General features: G+C 50.8%; 1 long non-coding RNA gene across 1 annotated transcript; it reads left to right on the top strand.

The window, feature by feature from the left end:
- The first annotated feature begins 11,252 nt into the window (after positions 1 to 11,252).
- LOC133772041 (uncharacterized) lies at positions 11,253 to 21,456 on the top strand. The gene is made up of 3 exons (XR_009867678.1): positions 11,253 to 11,804; positions 17,718 to 17,849; positions 20,992 to 21,456. It is a non-coding gene; the product is annotated as an uncharacterized LOC133772041 (long non-coding RNA).
- The last annotated feature ends 298 nt before the right edge of the window (positions 21,457 to 21,754 follow it).

Raw genomic sequence — 21,754 nt, 5'->3', positions numbered from 1 at the left:
CCTCAGCTGCTGTGTAACAGGCACCTTACCTCGTGTGTTGGGGCTCCACGCCCACGGGTGACGGGGAACCGGGCGTGTCCGCGCTGCCCGCAGCTCCTCCCTGCCTCGCGGCCCAGTCCTGGGGCGCTGTGGGTGAACGCAATCAGCGGGAGAAAGGTGAGGGCCGCTGCTGCTCATCCCCGCACCGAATCACGACAGCACCAGCCAGGGCCAGGGAGACCCTGGCGTCCAGCGGCCTCGCCTTGTCCCTGCGGGCAGTCCCCGGGCAGAAGGCCGCACTCCGGGGGCAGAGCCGACCCGCGCCGGGCCTCCTTCCACCCCGCCCTGCACTGGCCACAGCCCAGAGAGCACCGAGCCACGGCGTCGGAGGACGCGAGGCGAGGACACTGGGCGTCTGCAACGTGGACTCTGCGTGAAGAGCAGGAGCAGGCAGCGGGTGCGGGTGCAAGGCGGGGCGGGGCGAGTGCGGGTGCGGGGAGGGGGGGGGCGGCCCGGGAGCGAGGCGGGGGCGGGTGCGGATGCTGGGCTGGGGGGGGCAGCCCGGGAGCGGGGCGGGGGCGGGTGCGGGCTGGGGCGGGGTGGGGCGGGTGCGGGCGCGGAGTCAGGTGCGGAGTCAGGTGCGGGTCAGGTGCGGGGCCGGGTGCGGGGCGGGCTCGGGGCGGGGCGGGTGCGGGCGTGGGTACCGGGCCGGGGCGGTGCGGGGCGGGCGCGGGGTGGGTGCGGTGCGGGGCGAGGGCGGGCTCAGGGCGGCGCGGGGGGAGGGGCGGGTGCGGTGCGGGGGGCGGATGCGGGGCTGGGGAGGGTGCGGGTGGGCTGGGGTGGGCGCGGTGCGGGGCGGTGCGTGGCGGGGGCGGATGCGGGGCGGGGTCTGGGTGGGCGCGGGTGCGGGGCGGGGGCGGGTGCCGGGGCGGGGCCGCCCTCCCTCAGCGCCGTCTCTGGCGCTGTCCTCGTCCACGCTCTGCACTGACCGCCCCGGGCAGCGCCCAGGGCCCTGTCATATGGCCTTGCCCCCCGCGAGGCCCCCCGCTGCTCGCGGACGCCTAGGGGACCGCAGCTCCGCACTCACCCACGGTCCCCGCAGCGCCGAGGGGGCTAGGACCCGGCTCCCCCTCCCCAGGACCCTCAGCCCCAAAGCCCTGAGGGAGGCGCGCGAGGAGGCGGGAACTGTGACCCATCATGGCGCCTGGGGGCGGTGCTCGGGCGCCTGGGGGCGTGTCCCGGGAGGCAGATCTCGCGAGAAGAGCGGGCTGCTTATAAAGCGGCTTCCGGGCGCCGCTCCTGGCTGGCCTGGCGTCGGGGTCACGTGTTCACCTGGCTCTGCTGCCGCCATGTTGCCCGTGCTCACTTTGGCCTACCCTGCCTTCGGCCTCGAAGATCCAGGCCCAGGTAAACCGCTTTTCTTCACGTGAGCAACCGCGGCGCCTTCCAGCGGGCGCCATGGCTTCCGGCCTGTGGGCCCGCCTGCTGGCCGGCTCCCCGGGGGTGTGCAGCCCACAGGGGCCAGGGGCCAGGTTCTCCGGCTCCTGGCCCGTGGGCTGCCCCGGCCGTTAGCTGTGGCCGCTCGTCCTCCTGCCGGCCGGCTGTGGTCCCCCTGCACAGGAGAACAGTGCGCAGAGAGCCCTGGACCAGTGGCCGCCGCCGCCCCCGCCGGTCTGCTGGCCGAGCGGTTCCACGGGCAGCCCGGACGCAGGAGAAGCGGCCCAGGTGGACAGACAGGCCTGTGCGTGCCTTCGGTCCGGGCTTCACACCTCTTGTCCTGCACGTTTTTGTTTGGGGAGCGTGGTGGTGCTGCTCATGGTACCCAGGCCCGAGACGTGGAGCCGGGGCCGCGCTCGCCACTGCTACACCGTCCGGACGCTCTGCTCCGAGGGCAGGGCTGGGCTGAGCACCGAGGCACGCGGTGGGCTCCCCTTGCAGGGGCTTCCGGCCCACCCCCACACGTGCTCTGCTGGGGTGGCTAAGAAGGGTGCGGCTCCCTGGAGATGTGGCCCATCCGTGTTTTAGGCTGAACTGCCACAGCCCGGATTCCTCGTAGCAGTCCTAACTCCCAGCACCTCAGAAAGTTGGCCTCGTTTGGAGAGTGGTCTTCATGGAGGCCATCAGGTTCAAGGTCAGCATTCTTATTAAAGCAGCACCTTGGGTGCAGACACACACACGCAAGTCCAGATGAAGTCAGAGGCAGAGATTTGTGGTGACACAGGCTTGAGCACACCCCCAGGGCTGCCTCCCATCTCAGGGGGAAGCAGCCTTGCCCACACCTGGACCCTGGATGGCAGCCTCCAGACCCGTGCGACGGTGGAGGTGAAAGGCTTCCATCCACCAGGAAGGGGGGCCCAGTCCCCCAAGGCTCAACACCGACCAAATCCGGCTCTTGGCGGAGCTTGGAGGCCTCCCACCCACCCCGTGGGCCCTTCAGGAAGGGCAGGTATGGGGTCCATCCACGCACTGGCCTGTGCCCACTATGAGCCCAGTGGCACGCGGTTTTAGGCCATCCCCAGGGGAAGTCTCCTCCCCCCTCACTGATAGAACATGAGCCTGCTGCTTGGCTGCCACAGGGCCTCCCCCACTAGCGGCACCTCCGTGCGGGGTCCAGGGGACCCTTGCACAGGGAGGCTTCTTGAGCTCTGATCCTCCCACTGGCTGTCCTGGAGTTCTCCAGCAGCTGTAAAATCCTGATGTTCGAGAGAGTGTAAAACCCTCAGGTCGTGGTTATGGGGTGAAGCCTGGACTTGGGGATTTGAGGAAGCTGCTGGCCCAATTCCCCAAGATGCTGAGGCAAGTGGAGCCGAGGGGACAGATCAGAGCAGGTGGCTCTGGCTCAGGACCTGGGTGATGAGCAGAGAAGATGCTGGGGTCCTGCTGCCCCCGGCAGGTTGTTCTTGGGAATAGTTTCACTTGAGTGGCAGCACAAGCATGTGAGCGTGTCTGCACGTCTGTGGACCGAGAGTGTAGAGCTGGTTGTTGGGTAAGGTATGTCCATTTGAGTTTTCTGGTTCCAAGGGAACCGCTAAGGACAGGACACAGGAGGATGGCAGCTGATGAGGATAGAGGCGTGGTCTCAGGAGGCATCTGACGGGCAGCACAGGTTTGCTCTCAGGTGGTGTCCGTGGGGACCTGAGGCTGGGACTCCTCACAGACACACTTTGTTGTTCAAGTTGTGGCCCCCAGTGTCTATCACTTTGGTGAATTTAAAAGGAAAATCCTATAAAGAGATTTTTATTGAGTGAAATTGAATATTTTAACTTACAACTGGATTTTTGGCATGGTTGGCATTTTTTTTTTTTAGATTTATTTATTTATTTGAAAGTCAGTCAGAGTTAACACTGAGAGAAAAGGAGAGGCAGAGAGAGAAAGGTCTTCCATCCGCTGGTTCACCCCCCAACAGGCTGCAACAGCCAGAGATATGCCATTCCGAAGTCAGGAGTCAGGAGCTTCCTCTGGGTCTTCCCATGTGGGTGCAGGGGCCCAAGCTGGGGCCATCTTTCACTGCTTTCCCAGGCCATTAGCAGGGAGCTGGATCAGAAGTGGAGCAGCTGGCTCTCGAACCTTATGGGATGCTGGCACTACAGGCGGCAGTGGATTTACCTGCTACACCACAGTTTCAGCCCTGCGGTTGGAATTCTTTTTTTCCCTCATATAACTTTTTATGTTTTAAAATTTATTTATCTACTTCTGAAGGTAAAGCAACAATGAGAGAGAGAGAGAGAGATCTTCCATCTGTTGGTTCACTCCCCAGATTCATGCAGTTGCCAGTGCTGGGGCAGGCTGAAGTTGGGGGTCTCTCACACGGGTGCTGGGGACCCAAGTCCTTGGGCCATCATTGCCGCCTCCCAGGAAGTGCATTAGCAGCAAGCTGAATCAGGAATAGAGTGCCAGGACTGGAACCAGGCTCTCTGATACGGAGTGTGGACATCCTGAGAGTGACCTAACTCTGGAACCAGGCTCTCTGATATGGAGTGTGGACATCCTGAGAGTGACCTAACTCTGGAACCAGGCTCTCTGATATGGAGTGTGGACATCCTGAGAGTGACGTAACTCTGGAACCAGGCTCTCTGATACGGAGTGTGGACATCCTGAGAGTGACCTAACTCTGGAACCAGGCTCTCTGATACGGAGTGTGGACGTCCTGAGAGTGACCTAACTCCGGAACCAGGCTCTCTGATACGGAGTGTGGACGTCCTGAGAGTGACCTAACTCTGGAACCAGGGTCTCTGATACGGAGTGTGGACATCCTGAGAGTGACCTAACTCCGGAACCAGGCTCTCTGATATGGAGTGTGGACATCCTGAGAGTGACCTAACTCCGGAACCAGGAACTCTGATACGGAGTGTGGACATCCTGAGAGTGACCTAACTCCGGAACCAGGCTCTCTGATACGGAGTATGGACATCCTGAGAGTGACCTAACTCTGGAACCAGGCTCTCTGATACGGAGTGTGGACATCCTGAGAGTGACCTAACTCCGGAGCCTGGCTCTCTGATATGGAGTGTGGACATCCTGAGAGTGATCTAACTCCGGAACCAGGCTCTCTGATACGGAGTGTAGACATCCTGAGAGTGACCTAACTCTGGAACCAGGAACTCTGATACGGAGTATGGACATCCTGAGAGTGACCTAACTCCGGAACCAGGAACTCTGATACGGAGTGTGGACATCCTGAGAGTGACCTAACTCTGGAACCAGGAACTCTGATACGGAGTATGGACATCCTGAGAGTGACCTAACTCCGGAACCAGGCTCTCTGATACGGAGTGTGGACATCCTGAGAGTGACCTAACTCTGGAACCAGGCTCTCTGATATGGAGTGTGGACATCCTGAGAGTGACGTAACTCTGGAACCAGGCTCTCTGATACGGAGTGTGGACATCCTGAGAGTGACCTAACTCTGGAACCAGGCTCTCTGATATGGAGTGTGGACATCCTGAGAGTGACGTAACTCTGGAACCAGGCTCTCTGATACGGAGTGTGGACGTCCTGAGAGTGACCTAACTCCGGAACCAGGCACTCTGATACGGAGTGTGGACGTCCTGAGAGTGACGTAACTCCGGAACCAGGCTCTCTGATACGGAGTGTGGACGTCCTGAGAGTGACCTAACTCCGGAACCAGGCTCTCTGATACGGAGTGTGGACGTCTTGAGAGTGACCTAACTCCGGAACCAGGCTCTCTGATACGGAGTGTGGACGTCCGAGAGTGACCTAACTCCGGAACCAGGCTCTCTGATACGGAGTGTGGACGTCCTGAGAGTGACCTAACTCCGGAACCAGGCTCTCTGATACGGAGTGTGGACATCCTGAGAGTGACCTAACTCCGGAACCAGGCTCTCTGATACGGAGTGTGGACGTCCTGAGAGTGACCTAACTCTGGAAGCAGGCTCTCGAATACGTAGTGTGGACGACCTGAGAGTGACCTAACTCTGGAACCAGGCTCTCTGATATGGAGTATGGACGTCCTGAGAGTGACCTAACTCTGGAACCAGGCTCTCTGATACGGAGTGTGGACATCCTGAGAGTGACGTAACTCTGGAACCAGGCTCTCTGACACGGAGTGTGGACATCCTGAGAGTGACTTAACTCTGGAACCAGGCTCTCTGATACGGAGTGTGGACATCCTGAGAGTGACCTAACTCCGGAACCAGGCACTCTCATACGGAGTGTGGACATCCTGAGAGTGACCTAACTCTGGAACCAGGCTCTCTGATATGGAGTGTGGACATCCTGAGAGTGACCTAACTCCGGAACCAGGCTCTCTGATACGGAGTGTGGACATCCTGAGAGTGACCTAACTCCGGAACCAGTCTCTCTGATACGTAGTGTGGACATCCTGAGAGTGACCTAACTCTGGAACCAGGCTCTCTGATATGGAGTGTGGACATCCTGAGAGTGACCTAACTCCGGAACCAGGAACTCTGATACGGAGTGTGGACATCCTGAGAGTGACCTAACTCCGGAACCAGGCTCTCTGATACGGAGTATGGACATCCTGAGAGTGACCTAACTCTGGAACCAGGCTCTCTGATACGGAGTGTGGACATCCTGAGAGTGACCTAACTCCGGAGCCTGGCTCTCTGATATGGAGTGTGGACATCCTGAGAGTGATCTAACTCCGGAACCAGGCTCTCTGATACGGAGTGTAGACATCCTGAGAGTGACCTAACTCTGGAACCAGGAACTCTGATACGGAGTATGGACATCCTGAGAGTGACCTAACTCCGGAACCAGGAACTCTGATACGGAGTGTGGACATCCTGAGAGTGACCTAACTCTGGAACCAGGAACTCTGATACGGAGTATGGACATCCTGAGAGTGACCTAACTCCGGAACCAGGCTCTCTGATACGGAGTGTGGACATCCTGAGAGTGACCTAACTCTGGAACCAGGCTCTCTGATATGGAGTGTGGACATCCTGAGAGTGACGTAACTCTGGAACCAGGCTCTCTGATACGGAGTGTGGACATCCTGAGAGTGACCTAACTCTGGAACCAGGCTCTCTGATATGGAGTGTGGACATCCTGAGAGTGACGTAACTCTGGAACCAGGCTCTCTGATACGGAGTGTGGACGTCCTGAGAGTGACCTAACTCCGGAACCAGGCACTCTGATACGGAGTGTGGACGTCCTGAGAGTGACGTAACTCCGGAACCAGGCTCTCTGATACGGAGTGTGGACGTCCTGAGAGTGACCTAACTCCGGAACCAGGCTCTCTGATACGGAGTGTGGACGTCTTGAGAGTGACCTAACTCCGGAACCAGGCTCTCTGATACGGAGTGTGGACGTCCGAGAGTGACCTAACTCCGGAACCAGGCTCTCTGATACGGAGTGTGGACGTCCTGAGAGTGACCTAACTCCGGAACCAGGCTCTCTGATACGGAGTGTGGACATCCTGAGAGTGACCTAACTCCGGAACCAGGCTCTCTGATACGGAGTGTGGACGTCCTGAGAGTGACCTAACTCTGGAAGCAGGCTCTCGAATACGTAGTGTGGACGACCTGAGAGTGACCTAACTCTGGAACCAGGCTCTCTGATATGGAGTATGGACGTCCTGAGAGTGACCTAACTCTGGAACCAGGCTCTCTGATACGGAGTGTGGACATCCTGAGAGTGACGTAACTCTGGAACCAGGCTCTCTGACACGGAGTGTGGACATCCTGAGAGTGACGTAACTCTGGAACCAGGCTCTCTGATACGGAGTGTGGACATCCTGAGAGTGACCTAACTCCGGAACCAGGCACTCTCATACGGAGTGTGGACATCCTGAGAGTGACCTAACTCTGGAACCAGGCTCTCTGATATGGAGTGTGGACATCCTGAGAGTGACCTAACTCCGGAACCAGGCTCTCTGATACGGAGTGTGGACATCCTGAGAGTGACCTAACTCCGGAACCAGTCTCTCTGATACGTAGAGTGGACATCCTGAGAGTGACCTAACTCTGGAACCAGGCTCTCTGATATGGAGTGTGGACATCCTGAGAGTGACCTAACTCCGGAACCAGGCTCTCTGATACGGAGTGTGGACGTCCTGAGAGTGACCTAACTCCGGAACCAGGCTCTCTGATACGGAGTGTGGACGTCCTGAGAGTGACCTAACTCCGGAACCAGTCTCTCTGATACGTAGTGTGGACGTCCTGAGAGTGACCTAACTCCGGAACCAGGCACTCTGATACGGAGTATGGACATCCTGAGAGTGATCTAACTCCGGAACCAGGCTCTCTGATACGGAGTGTGGACGTCCTGAGAGTGACCTAACTCCGGAACCAGGCTCTCTGATACGGAGTGTGGACATCCTGAGAGTGACCTAACTCCGGAACCAGGCTCTCTGATATGGAGTGTGGACATCCTGAGAGTGACCTAACTCCGGAACCAGGCTCTCTGATACGGAGCGTGGACATCCTGAGAGTGACCTAACTCTGGAACCAGGCTCTCTGATACGGAGTGTGGACATCCTGAGAGTGACCTAACTCTGGAACTAGGAACTCTGATACGGAGTATGGACATCCTGAGAGTGACCTAACTCCGGAACCAGGAACTCTGATACGCAGTGTGGACATCCTGAGAGTGACCTAACTCCGGAACCAGGCACTCTGATACGGAGTGTGGACATCCTGAGAGTGACCTAACTCCGGAGCCTGGCTCTCTGACGGAGTGTGGACATCCTGAGAGTGACCTAACTCTGGAACCAGGAACTCTGATACGGAGTATGGACATCCTGAGAGTGACCTAACTCCGGAACCAGGAACTCTGATACGGAGTATGGACATCCTGAGAGTGACCTAACTCTGGAACCAGGCTCTCTGATACGGAGCGTGGACATCCTGAGAGTGACCTAACTCCGGAACCAGGCTCTCTGATACGGAGCGTGGACATCCTGAGAATGACCTAACTCCGGAACCAGGCTCTCTGATACGGAGTGTGGACATCCTGAGAGTGACCTAACTCCGGAACCAGGCTCTCTGATACGGAGTGTGGACATCCTGAGAGTGACCTAACTCCGGAACCAGGCACTCTGATACGGAGTGTGGACGTCCTGAGAGTGACGTAACTCCGGAACCAGGCTCTCTGATACGGAGTGTGGACGTCCTGAGAGTAACCTAACTCCGGAACCAGGCTCTCTGATACGGAGTGTGGACGTCTTGAGAGTGACCTAACTCCGGAACCAGGCTCTCTGATACGGAGTGTGGACGTCCGAGAGTGACCTAACTCCGGAACCAGGCTCTCTGATACGGAGTGTGGACGTCCTCAGAGTGACCTAACTCCGGAACCAGGCTCTCTGATACGGAGTGTGGACATCCTGAGAGTGACCTAACTCTGGAACCAGGCACTCTGATATGGAGTATGGACGTCCTGAGAGTGACCTAACTCCGGAACCAGGCTCTCTGATACGGAGTGTGGACATCCTGAGAGTGACCTAACTCCGGAACCAGGCTCTCTGATACGGAGTGTGGACGTCCTGAGAGTGACCTAACTCCGGAACCAGGCTCTCTGATACGGAGTGTGGACGTCCTGAGAGTGACCTAACTCCGGAACCAGTCTCTCTGATATGTAGTGTGGACGTCCTGAGAGTGACCTAACTCCGGAACCAGGCACTCTGATATGGAGTATGGACATCCTGAGAGTGATCTAACTCCGGAACCAGGCTCTCTGATATGGAGTGTGGACGTCCTGAGAGTGACCTAACTCTGGAAGCAGGCTCTCTGATACGTAGTGTGGACGACCTGAGAGTGACCTAACTCTGGAACCAGGCTCTCTGATATGGAGTGTGGACGTCCTGAGAGTGACCTAACTCTGGAACCAGGCTCTCTGATATGGAGTGTGGACATCCTGAGAGTGACGTAACTCTGGAACCAGGCTCTCTGATACGGAGTGTGGACATCCTGAGAGTGACTTAACTCTGGAACCAGGCTCTCTGATACGGAGTGTGGACATCCTGAGAGTGACCTAACTCCGGAACCAGGCACTCTGATACGGAGCGTGGACATCCTGAGAGTGACCTAACTCTGGAACCAGGCTCTCTGATACGGAGTGTGGACATCCTGAGAGTGACCTAACTCTGGAACTAGGAACTCTGATACGGAGTATGGACATCCTGAGAGTGACCTAACTCCGGAACCAGGCACTCTGATACGGAGTGTGGACATCCTGAGAGTGACCTAACTCCGGAGCCTGGCTCTCTGACGGAGTGTGGACATCCTGAGAGTGACCTAACTCTGGAACCAGGAACTCTGATACGGAGTATGGACATCCTGAGAGTGACCTAACTCCGGAACCAGGAACTCTGATACGGAGTATGGACATCCTGAGAGTGACCTAACTCTGGAACCAGGCTCTCTGATACGGAGCGTGGACATCCTGAGAGTGACCTAACTCCGGAACCAGGCTCTCTGATACGGAGCGTGGACATCCTGAGAGTGACCTAACTCCGGAACCAGGCTCTCTGATACGGAGTGTGGACATCCTGAGAGTGACCTAACTCCGGAACCAGGCTCTCTGATACGGAGTGTGGACATCCTGAGAGTGACCTAACTCCGGAACCAGGCTCTCTGATGCGGAGTGTGGATGTCCTGAGAGTGACCTAACTCCGGAACCAGGCTCTCTGATACGGAGTGTGGACGTCCTGAGAGTGACCTAACTCCGGAACCAGGCACTCTGATACGGAGTGTGGACGTCCTGAGAGTGACGTAACTCCGGAACCAGGCTCTCTGATACGGAGTGTGGACGTCCTGAGAGTGACCTAACTCCGGAACCAGGCTCTCTGATACGGAGTGTGGACGTCTTGAGAGTGACCTAACTCCGGAACCAGGCTCTCTGATACGGAGTGTGGACGTCCTGAGAGTGACCTAACTCTGGAACCAGGCTCTCTGATACGGAGTGTGGACATCCTGAGAGTGATCTAACTCTGGACCAGGCTCTCTGATATGGAGTGTGGACATCCTGAGAGTGACGTAACTCTGGAACCAGGCTCTCTGATACGGAGTGTGGACATCCTGAGAATGACCTAACTCCGGAACCAGGCTCTCTGATACGGAGTGTGGACATCCTGAGAGTGACCTAACTCCGGAACCAGGCACTCTGATACGGAGTGTGGACGTCCTGAGAGTGACCTAACTCTGGAACCAGGCTCTCTGATACGTAGTGTGGACGTCCTGAGAGTGACCTAACTCTGGAACCAGGCTCTCTGATATGGAGTATGGACGTCCTGAGAGTGACCTAACTCTGGAACCAGGCTCTCTGATATGGAGTATGGACATCCTAAGCAGTGACCTAACTTCCACTGAATGTTTTTTAAGATTGTATCCATTAAGGCTCTTTGGAATGACTTTAGAATTACACCTATTGAGGCCTTTTGGAGTGAGTTTGCCAACATATGCTATTCTTCAGGTCATTTTATAGCCCTCGTCTAGTTTATTGATCTTTTCCCTCTCAGTATTGATGAGTAGAGTTTTCCTTCTTGTCTGCATTTCTTCCATTGTGAAGTTAATTTTTCTCAGTTTAATGTTTCTGAAATTGGGATTGTATGTGACGACCCAGGGACACCCGTGGTAACCCCCCGACCTGTGAGGTGAGACTCTTGGTAATGATATCCCAGAGCAGGATTTATCAGGCATCTCTCTGAGTCCTGATTCTGTTCCCATTTGATTTGAATCCGCATGTCCATGTACTTTGGAGGGCAACCTGGGGCACCCGTTGTCCGTCTGCTGACACCACGTTGGTCTTTCCCTCTCCCATCCCCTGCATTTTGACCACACATGTCAACGTTCATTTGCTGCTTGTTTGCAAAGTGCACACCCCCTAGCCAGCTCCTCTGTGTTTGTGTGGTTGAGGATTTGTTACCTGGTGCATCTTTGGCTACGAGTTTTTCATGTCTGGATTTATTTCCTATTTCTTTGTGACCTCATGCCCTTGCTTCAGTCATTTTCACCTGTGGCCCAGAACTCAACCACGGTGCCTCCTTGTCACCTGTGCCACCCCGAGGAATGGAGGCCACTGTGGGGGAGGGGGCAGGTGTTCCCAAAGATAAGGAGGGGAGGGAACCTGGAGTGCGCCCGCCAGTGGGGAGATGCCACGGCGCCACGGCAAGCAGTGCGGGTTTGACCACTGACTTCTGTCGCCTGCATCACCGTACGTTGGCTTGGAATAAAAGTGCCAAGCAACAGTGCTTTTCTTTCAGATGTGTCACTGCCGTGATCCGATTCACTTTGTGCAGGAGAAATCTGCAACCCCCTTGGGCCTCGTTGTTCTACGGTGGCCGGTGGCCGTTGTGATGTTCGGACGGGATCCTCAGGGTTGCTGCACATTTTCTCCTGAACATCGTGAGCTGTTTTTACTTCTACCCCTAGTTCTTTTACTTTGTTCCTGGCTTCACAAAGTTCTGTATACTTGTGCATTGACTGTTGCAGGACTATAGTGTTAAATCGGTGGTGTTTATCATGAAAATAGATAAATCAGAAATTTAAGCAATTGCTTGAACTGTAAAATGACAAAGATAACTATTGAGAAATACTACACATGTATAGGTCTGCAGAACTGAAAGAGTTAAGACAATTGTTATAAATGGTTCATTATTTTCCACAATACTGTCCTGGATCAGCAAGGCAGGAAGGGCAGAAAGTGAAGTGAAATTGTTCTACAGGTCTGTCTTGTGGGTGAGGGTATCCACACATATGGCTTTGCCCGTTAACTTTGAAATCAAGAAAAGTAGGCTAAAAGCCTTTTGAAAAGCTAAAAATAATATTGATGATAAAAATAAGTTGAATACGAGGAGCGGCAAGATGGCGGAATAGGAAGGGAGCACATTGATAGTTCAGCAAGACACACAGGTTAATAAAAGTGGAGATATGGCAGGGTCAAGGAAGAGTAGGGGAAGAAACAGCAGAGGAAACTCTTCCGGAACTAGTGATTCACAGTGGACCTGCCTGGAGAGCGTGGGAGCCCAAGTTCGGGACACCAGCGGCAGACTTAACGCACCAGCGCTGGAACGCAAGGTGAGCCGAACCTCAATAGCCCGAGACACCAGCGGGCAAGCAGAAAGAGGAGACTAGAGGGAACGAGGCTTGAAACTCCGTGGGGAAAAGTTCACCAGGCTAACTAGAAGAGAGAGAGGAAAAAAAAAAAAGTGACCGATACGGACACGAGTTTCTCTCTCCACTCACCTCTCAAAGGCGAGCAAGACAGAGCAGGCGCCATTTTGGACATACGTCATAAGCAGGGCGACCTCAGGTCTGCACCAGCCCTGAGCCTAGCAGAAAAACCTGACTCTGGGGGGAGGGGTGAAATAACAGGAGATTAGCATCTAACTTGGCAACCCAGTGGGAGACTGCAGGAGAATTGGAGCCCACACTGAGGGCAGCACAGATTCCCTGTGTGGTCCTTGGGAAAGAGCTTCCGATCTCTGGCTCCTGTGGCTATATCATTCGCCTGCTAACTACCTCCAATTACGTTCAGCTGTGCGGAATTACCTCCCTTTTGAATCAAAAAAAAAAAAAAAAAAGAGAGAGAGAGAGAGAAATTTACCACCACGCCTAACCTGGGAGTGTCATCTTTGACACACCCTCAACCCTGAGGAACCAAACACAGCTCTCAGTCCACACTTATCTCAAGCCTCTAAGGCTCCACCGAAAGCAGACAGTCCACTTAATATAGAGCCATAGTGTAACAAGAAAAAACACCACAGTGAAGAAACCAAATATCTCCAACATGCCATACAACAAACGCAAAAACCGAGGTAACAAGAACAAGGAAGACACGATGACGCCCCCAAATGAAAAAGACACCCCAATTCAAGATTATGAAGATGATGAGATAGAAGAAATGCAAGAAGCGGATCTCAAAAAATTGATAAGAACATTAAGAAGTTCTCAAAAACAAATTCTTGAACTACAGAAATCCTTAATGGACAAGATAGAAAATCTCTCTCGTGAAAATGAAATATTAAGGAGGAATCAAAATGAAATGAAACAACTAGTAGAACATGAAACTGTGATAGTGACAAAAAACCACAATGAAATGAAGAACTCAATAGATCAAATGACAAACACATTAGAGAGCCTTAAAAACAGAATGGGCAAAGCAGAAGAGAGAATATCAGACTTAGAAGACAGAGAACAGGAAAGGAAACAGGCAAACCAAAGAAAAGAAGAAGAAATTAGAAATCTAAAAAATATTGTCGGGAATCTACAGGATACTATTAAAAAACCTAATATTCGGGTTCTAGGAGTTCCTGAAGGCATGGAGAGGAAGAAAGGATTAGAAGGCATTTTCAGGGAGATACCAGCAGAAAATTTCCCAGGTTTGGAGAAGGACAGAGGCATCTTAGTACAGGAAGCTTATAGAACCCCTAATAAACATGACCAAAAGAGATCCTCACCACGACACGTAATCAAACTCACCACAGTGAAACATAAAGAAAAGATTCTAAAAGGTGCAAGAGAGAAATGTCAGATTACTCTCAGAAGATCTCCAATTAGACTCACAGCAGACTTCTCATCAGAAACCCTACAAGCTAGAAGGGAATGGCGAGATATAGCCCGGGTACTAAGAGAGAAAAACTGCCAGCCCAGAATACTATATCCTGCAAAGCTCTCATTTGTGAATGAAGGTGAAATTAAGACTTTTCATAGCAAACAGAAACTGAAAGAATTTGTTGCCACTCATCCTGCCCTGCAAAAGATGCTTAAAGATGTGTTACACACAGAAACACAGACACATGGTCACCAATATGAAAGAAGGTAAAGGAAGGAAACCTCACAGCAAAAGATCACAGGAAGCTCAATTTCTCTTTGACATAGAATTAAACTCTGATGCTCTGTTAAAGCAATGTGTTAAAGTAATCTATTATGTTCTCTTGATGTCTGTTAAATTCTAATTGTTCAAAAACAGCTGAATTTTTATTAAGAGCTACGGGTTATGTAAATATGTGCTTATTTTCAAAGATTTGAATAATCACCTTGTAACAATGATCAAATTTGGTCTATGTTAGGTCATGATTTTAAGGAATCTTATTTCAACCAGATATTTTGGATTTTGAGCCTTCTTGGCATTCTTGACAGGCATTCAAAAAATCAAAGTTTCAAACAATCTGGTCTCTAAAATTTCCAGTAAATCCTGGACTTTGGTTTTTCCAGTTTGGGCCAAACTGAAAAAATCGAAGGACCTGTGTCTCTCATCTTATAGAGACACCAACTAATCAGGCTATTTGGATCATATTAGAAGTACTGTCAAGATGTGATGTGGTACCAAACTTTAGTTTCTATAATGGAAATGCTATCAATACAAATGTTTGAGAATTAAAAAGTCTAATGATCTTGTGTTACTAGACATGATAGTTATCTTAATGAGAAAGCCCCAGAGGCCTAAAAGGTTAAATACTTGTAAAATCCTACAGGTGCTTTCAAAAATACTGTGAAGTAAGCAAGTGCCTCTTGTTGGTTGATGAGTTTATAATTTTAAACATGGCGACTTAAAGTCTTTTGTCATCCACAGTTATATATGATGTGCTGCTCATAAAACTAAAGCGTTGTTGGTTCTGGGTTTAGCTGTCCTCCTATAGGTTCCTATGGTCTTTTTCCAGCCACTTCCATTGTATTCAGTACTTTGGGATGGCTCTGTAAACAGATGAAGCCAATAATGTATTAACAGTACCAACTGAGAGAAAGTATGGTTAACTGAGGTTACTAAAAACAAAAAGCAATTCAAATCAATTGGCAATTTACAAAAAGAGTTAGATTTTAAAAGCTATTATTAAAATTGCTACATTGGTCTATTATGCTATGTTATACGTGTGTACATATTGTATGTCCACATGGGGAAATTTTATTAAGAGTTTTATTTTAAATGGCTTATAGATAAGATTGTCCATAAATTTAAGCTGCTAAAATCAATCAAAGATACATTTTAATTTGTGTGACCTGAATCTGTGTATCATATGTTTTAAACGTGTTGGTAGAAAGAAACTAAAAACATTTTAGATGGTTGTGCTTAAGTTTACTGGTTAAACAAACTACACCATGTTAGATATTTAAGAGGTGTTTTCAAATACATGATTCTTAAAATTTATAGAAGGCATTGGACCTTCTGCTAAATGTTTTCTTAAGTTGTTATCTAATGGTTGAAACGGTTTGCTAAGTATTCATGTAATATTGCTATTGTCAGCAAGCGATCTAGGACGTGCTCCCTCATTTCTCTATTCTAAGCCCAACTTGTTCTTTCAATTCTCTATTCTCTTCAAGGTAGGAAACTAATTCTATTATGAAGGAATCTGTAGGACGCACAATTTAATCTTTAGACCTTATAAAAGAGATGGCTAACATTTTTCTGTAATAGCATAGCCAAAATAAGAACTTAAATAATAATCTCATAGCTAGATTCACTTCGCCATCTGCAAAGTATACAGTAAGTAGAAAAAACCTCCCTTTCAGACCAAAGGGAAAGGAAGTTTTAAAGTGAGAATATAATTTTCTCATGGGCATTGTCTACCTTAGAAAAACTACTACAGAACATGCCTGTGACTATAGACTTGTAGTTCAGGCCACCGAAGATTAGAGATGGGACACGGGCACTCCCTTGACTTGCATCCTCTGGTCTGCTTTAACACAAACCAGGAGGAAAAGAAAGCTAGGCATCAGAAGCAATGGGTGGCAGGCCTATTAATGGCTGATCTGTACAGTGATCTGCCCTCAAGGAGACCCAACAGGCCAGTCCACTGCAGTGGCTTTCAATGTGGTAAGCCTGGGCTTCAGCAGAAGTCAGCTTGTGAAGAGCCCTGGCAGCTCTGCCAAGAGTTGGATCACTGGAGGTGGACCTGCCCTGGAGTCGAAGGATGCCCAGGTCAGAGCCACAGATCTTATTGGCTCCAAGCTGAAAAGCCCTTCACTCAGCCCAACTTCCAAAGTGACCACTGCAGCTGAGGGGATGGTCAAGTAGGGTCAGCAACATTGCAGGCAGAACTGTAAATTTCTTGTTAGAGATGCCACCTGCCTTTACCTGGCCAGCTCTCCTCCCAGGCCAGCCAAGTAATGAAAGTCAACAGAGTGCCTTCCCCTAGGAGGTTCACACCTCCCTTAGGATGTACCCCATGTGAAGAGATAGATAGGTCTGGGCCTCTGAATTTACAAGGCCTAAAGCCCACCAGATTATTATCAAGCCCCTTCTATCAGGTTCTATTTGCCTCTCAATCAGAAAAATTACTTGTAGCTTAGACAGCACCTTTCTTAGCTCCTCTAATAATGACTCTGTCCCTTGTTCTAGACCCTGTCTAGCGTACTTGGGCCTCATTCCTTTGTAATCATAACCTCTACTCTACCACCAATGGCTCTACTCCCAACCTGTGTGTACTGATGGTCCTCTTCCCCACTTCATACTGTATAATTGTTCAAACCTGGTAAATGCCACTCTTAGGATCATTGGTTACTATCCTCACCCTGTCTTTTATGACCTTGTCTAAATATGATCAGAGTCGGCAAACTTGGAAGGCTTCCATAGCCTTGGCAACTCATGACGACAGCCTAGGGTGGTTACTAGCACCATAAACTAGAGTGTCAATTTGTTGGGTCAACAACAGGAGCCAGTGTGCACTTGCTCCTCATGTGGGATCTCTGTCCTTAATGTGCTGTACATTTTGATTTAATGCTATAAATAGTACTCAAACAGTATGTTTCACTTTGTGTGTCTATGTGGGTGCAAACTGTTGAAACCTTTATACTAAATTGATCTTCTGTATATAAAGAGAATTAAAAATGAATCTTGATGCAAATGGAAGGGGAGAGGGGGCGGGAGAGGGGAGTGTTGCGGGTGGGAGGGAAGTTATGGGAGGGGGAAGCCATTGTAATCCATAAGCTGTACACTGGAAATTTATATTCATTAAATAAAAGTTAAAAAAAAGAAAAAAAAATAAGTTGAATACATGAGAGTAGGAAAGTTAAAAAAAAAAAGGTTTTGAGTACTCAGAAATAATGAGGCAACACAAGAATGAAAATCAGAAGGCACAGGCGTGAACTGGATGTAAAAATACTTATAACTGTATACCCAGTATATTAAATTTTCTTCCTATAAAAGCATCTTAGATTCCACTGAAGAAATACAATGTAAATATATAATCTTAAAACACTGAAAAAGGAAAACTGAGATATTAAATTAAGAATTGAATTATTGTTAAATGAAAACATCTGTCTGGTAGATATAATAACATGTGAACAGGATGTGACCAGGAAACACTTCTTAACCTCCAGATGTCTCCACTTTGCCATCTGGATGATGGGCATGCTCCCAACAGAACCTGCCACAGAGGGTCACCCAACGGATGGAATAAGCTAACCTTTGTTCAGGACTGGGAACAGTGCTTGGAATGCAGACACCGCTCTGTAAGTTCAGTATAACTTTAAAGTTGATACATTTAAATGAAAGATAATACATGGTGTTAAACTACATTAAAAATGGGAAAATAGCAGGCAACATCACTTCACTGAAGACCAAATTCAGTAGGAACATGAACATTTCATTTGCTCTAAAGGTTGCTTCCAAAGCCAGTTGATTTACATGGGAGATAGTCCCAGAGATCCTTCCAGAACAAGAGCTGCATCTCTTGAAAAGAATTTAACATTTCTGCAGCCCAAGTACCAGAACTGCACAGCAGATTGGATTGATTCCTCCCTGTCATGTTCACTTGTAAGTACCTTGGACAAATGGAGAATTTCCCATCAGGTTCATGGAAATCATGAGAGAAGGATAAGTAGTCTTCCTCTCTGTGGTGCCTGAGAAACGGGGTGGTTTTCAGAGATAAGAAGATCATCCATGAGGTTGCAGACACCACATGGGTGAGGTGCTCAGTGGCCTGGGACAGAGGCCAACAGAAAACCTGAAAGGTGCCACTGGCTCGGATGCTGAGCAGTTGAGTTCAGCTGTCTCATTCCGTCTTCCAGAGATGAAAAATTCAACTTTCCAAGCCAAGAAGTTCCAGATTAGTAACCAGAGGTGAGAACAGGGTACTTAGAACTACATTATTAATGCTTTCTTTATGAAAAAGCTGCCCATCTGTAGGGTCACTGGCATGCAAAGTTTCCTACTGACCCTTGATAACAGAGAAGTCTGTCTCCTGATAAAGCTGAATGCCCAATTTTTGCATCGTTTAACAGTTGAAATTAAAGCTTCTCAAACTCTCTACCTGTTTTCTCAAAAATTCTGATGAATTTGCCTAGAGTTGCTGAAAGGTCCTTAAGCCAAATCCAGTGTGTTCAGTGCCCGAATACAATAGTGTCCTTTAAACCCTGGGCATTTGAGAACAAACTACGTAGATAGTAACTAAAGCAAGGTAAATCAATGAGAATATGGATTTTGCATTTTTTAAAGTTTTTTAATTTATTTACTTGAGAGGTAGAGTTATAGGCAGCGAGAGAGAGAGACCAAGAGAAGCAATGGCCAGAGCTGCACTGATCCAAAGCCAGGAGCCAGGTGTTGGTCTCCCACATGGGTGCAGGGGCCCAAGGACTTGGGCCATCTTCCACTGCTTTCCCAGGCCACAGCACAGAGCTGGATTGGAAGATGAGCAACTGGGACTAGAACCAACGCCCATATGGGATGCTGGCACTGCAGGCAGAGGATTAACCTGTGCCACAGCACTGGCCCCAGATTATGCATTCTTTTTGTTGTATATTAATGTTAGCCATTGCAAAACACACCAGACACCAGAGTAAGGGAGAGGGTTTATTGGGGAACACCTAACAGACCGGAGTGAAGGGACGGCGAAGGGAAAGAGAGAGAAAGAGAGTGTGAGAGAGAAGCAGAGAGGAGAGGAGCTAGCAAGGAGAGGAGATAGAGCAGAGAAGAGGAGAGAGGTGGGCAGAGAGCAGGAGAGGATAGATAAGAGAGCAGGAGGGAAGGGCCAAGAGAGCAGAACCAAGAGAGAAGAGTCAAGAGACCAGAGGAGGAGTCTGGAGAGAAGAACCGGGAGAGCTGCAGAGGAGAGCCAAGAGAGCACGTGTTCAGGAACAGGCCCTTTTAAAACTTTGCCTGAGGGCAGGCAGGGAAGCAGGAGCAGTGAATCCCATTAGGATGGGGGTGGAGCCTGGCTCAGGTAGCTGGGCCATGCGGCCACCTGGCTAAAACTGCACCAGTTTCATAACACTTTTTTTTTAAAAAAATATTTATTTATTTGAAAGTCAGAGTTATGGGCCAAGCACTGGCATAGCGGGTGAGGCCGCTTTCTGCAGTACCGGCATTCCATATGGGCGCCAGTTTGTGTCCCGGATGCTTCACTTCCAATCGAGCTCTCTACAGTGACTTGGGAAAGCAGTACAAGATGGCCCAAGTGCTTGGGCCCCTGCACCCATGTGGGAGACCTAGAAAAAGCTCCTGGCTCCTACCTTCAGATCAGCACAGCTCCAGCCATTGCAGCCAACTGGGGAGTGAACCGGCAGATGGAAGACCTCTCCCCCCTCCCCTTCTCCCTCTCCTTTCTCTGTGTAACTTAGACTTTCAAATAAATAAATCTTTTTTTTTTTTAAAGAAAGAATTATACAGAGAGAGGAGAGGGAGAGAGAGAGAGAGAGAGAGAGAGAGAGAGAGAGTCTTCCACCCACTGGTTCACTCCCCAACTGGCTCCAGTGGCCGGAGCTGTGCCAATCTTCAAATTGGATGGCCAGGAGCCAGGAACTTCCTCCAGGTCCCCCATATGGATGCAGGGGCCCAAGGGCCTGGGCCATCTTCCGCTGCTTTCTCAGGCCCCAGCAAAGAGCTGGATTGGAAGTGAAGCAGCCAGGACTTGAACCAGCGCCCATATGGGATATTGGCACTGCAGGCAGTGGTTTTACCCACTATGCCACAGCGCTTGCCCCCAGATTATACATTCTTCAATGCTCCCTGACAACCGCTTTTGGCATTCCTACCCTGGTTAGCAGGGGCAGGCATTCTGCAAGTCACTGGCTCGGACCTTAAAAAACTACTTTGAATTTAAAAAAACACTGTTGCTCAGATGGTCCTGGACAGCATCCTAGTTGTACTTTGCTACCCCTTGTAGCATAATGTGGTCATAACGTGTGGACCATGTGTGCCTTTCTCAGAGTGGGTGCTCGGCCCTAGCCCGTCACCCAGTTTATTTTCTTCTTGGCTCTTCTCCAGCCTGGAGTCACATTGTGTGAATTGGTGGCTTGATTCTTACTTGCACCCCTTCTAACTGTGTTGGTCGCCTTGTCTCTCGCGTGCTCAGAGAACGCCCGACATGTGACGGGGTCCAGCACCTTTGAGTTGTCCCGATGACGGGGCTGGTTTACACTCCAGCTTCCTGTGCCCTTTAGGATAGTCCAAAAAGCCCATGGCTCCGCTCTTCTGGCGCAGCCATGGAAGAGCTGAGATCGCCCAGCCTCAGGGACAGGTGTCGCACAGTAGGAATCCTTCCCATGCGTTTAGCATCCAAGCTGTTGGACGAACGACGTTATTTTCTGGGCAGAGACAGAGCACCTGGTGTGGAAGATGGACATTTCATCTCTCCTCCCTTTCTCTCACCTGTAGCCTCCCAGAGAGGAAGAGAGTGTGGCCCTCTGCACTGGGGAATGTGAAGCAGATCCAAGCCTTTCAACTCGAAAATGCCCGCACGGTGCATTGAAGTTTATTCAGGCTTCCCCTTCCTCCAGTCTTCAGGACACAGACCGACGAGAAGGGAGAACTGAAGACAGAGTGCAGGAAAGGACCCAACCCAGTGGGGACTGCTTGGCAGGCACCTGGCAAGGAGTCTGGGGCTACCTGTGAGCAGAGCTGGGCAGCAGGTTCAATGGAGCGGTGTGGCAAGGCTGAGGGGCAGAAGTGGCCCAGAGACTGGGGCAGCACTGTAGGTGATTAAGCAAATGCTGAGAGCAAAGACCAGTTGGAAAATCAGAGCCAAGGGGAGATTTCAGATGGGAGCTTGGCCACCTGGTGGAGATGGCAGCCACAGTGTTTGGAGTGTCTGCCTGTTGAGATGAAGAGAACGATGAGGAAGCAGTGTTAGGCCGCCCCTTTCTAACTAACAAGTTCTCCACCTTCCATTGTCTGCTTCCTTTCCTGGGCACCGCTGGTGGTGGGTTTTGATAATGTGGTTTGGGCTCTGAAGCCTATCATAGTAGATTTTCAATTCCATAAAAAACAGCTGTCCATCCCAGATTGACACACAAATAGGGCACCTAATCCCGGAGAATACAGTGGCCTGGGTGTGGTCAGTAGTAGCCTCTGGTCCTCTGAGCACATGGTGAAGGCAGACGTCCGGATAGTCACCTGCCTGTGTCAGCTAAGAGCCCTC

Source organism: Lepus europaeus, chromosome 12 (assembly GCF_033115175.1).
Source record: "Lepus europaeus isolate LE1 chromosome 12, mLepTim1.pri, whole genome shotgun sequence".
NCBI classification, from domain to species: Eukaryota; Metazoa; Chordata; class Mammalia; order Lagomorpha; family Leporidae; genus Lepus; species Lepus europaeus.
Note: the sequence above shows the minus strand (reverse complement) of the source record. Positions and strands in the feature narration are given on the sequence as shown.